The sequence below is a fragment of the Bubalus bubalis genome, chromosome 5 (genome assembly GCF_019923935.1).
Source record: "Bubalus bubalis isolate 160015118507 breed Murrah chromosome 5, NDDB_SH_1, whole genome shotgun sequence".
NCBI lineage: Eukaryota > Metazoa > Chordata > Mammalia > Artiodactyla > Bovidae > Bubalus > Bubalus bubalis.
Window position 1 is genome coordinate 86,264,006 of NC_059161.1, and position 1,077 is coordinate 86,265,082.

At 42.7% G+C, this 1,077-nt stretch overlaps 1 long non-coding RNA gene across 1 annotated transcript; it reads right to left on the bottom strand.

Annotated features, from left to right (window-relative positions):
• Window positions 1-661, bottom strand: LOC123333584. Its single transcript, XR_006550960.1, has 2 exons — window positions 385-661; window positions 1-228 (listed from the first exon to the last, which is right to left on the bottom strand). It is a non-coding gene; the product is annotated as an uncharacterized LOC123333584 (long non-coding RNA).
• Window positions 662-1,077: the final 416 nt, after the last annotated feature.

Genomic DNA, 1,077 nt, shown 5'->3' on the forward strand with positions numbered 1-1,077 from the left:
TTCAGATAAAAATGAAATCTCTTTCTTTAATTTCAGTAATTTAAAAGAACGAAAGTGTCTTTCAAGCACATAAAGTTAAAAGTATTGGCTATTACAATTTTCCTCTTCTCCCTTTACAGCTTTTCCAGAGGCTTGGTTCTTACCCTGAGATAGTCCTTGGCTCTCTCCCAAAGTACACTCTGCTCTTTCCACAACACAGATTCCCAGTCTTTTAAGACCTAAGGACACCTAGGAATATATAAGGTAATGAAATAAGAATGATTAAATTACTTAATATTACCAACCAATAAGAGAAAAAATTAACTTTTGTGTCCATGATTACCATTAAAGTTTCATTATTAACTGAACATAGCACAAATTCATTATACCTGGATCGGAACTTACCTCAGTACTGTTACAGAAATGCTCTCTCTCGTTCAGTAAGTAACTCTCTCAAATTCAGTCCAGGGTTTAGGTGCCCACCTCCTGGTGGCAAAAACTTTCAAAAGTCTCCACAGTCCAGTCAATTCCAAGTTCAACATCTCTGGGCTCTGGAGAAGATAAGCTTGGCTCCTTGCTGGATGCTTGATATGCTCTCCAAAGGTCATGCCCACTTCCTTCAAATGATAGGGTTCTCAATCCTGGGGAAAGGTATAGGTGCCCATGATTCAATTTTTCAAGAGTTGTAAATGCATTCAGAGGACAACAGATCAGATCAGATCAGTGGCTCAGTTGTGTCCGACTCTTTGCAACTCCATGAATCGCAGCACGCCAGGCCTCCCTGTCTATCACCAACACCCGGAGTTCACTGAGACTCGTGTCCATCGAGTCAGTGATGCCATCCAGCCATCTCATCCTCTGTCGTCCCCTTCTCCTCCTGCCCCCAACCCCTCCCAGCATCAGAGTCTTTTCCAATGAGTCAACTCTTTGCAAGAGGTGGCCAAAGTACTGCAGTTTCAGCTTTAGCATCATTCCTTCCAAAGAAATCCCAGGGCTGATCTCCTTCAGAATGGACTGGTTGGATCTCTTTGCAGTCCAAGGGACTCTCAAGAGTCTTCTCCAACACCACAGTTCAAAAGCATCAATTCTTTGGCGCTC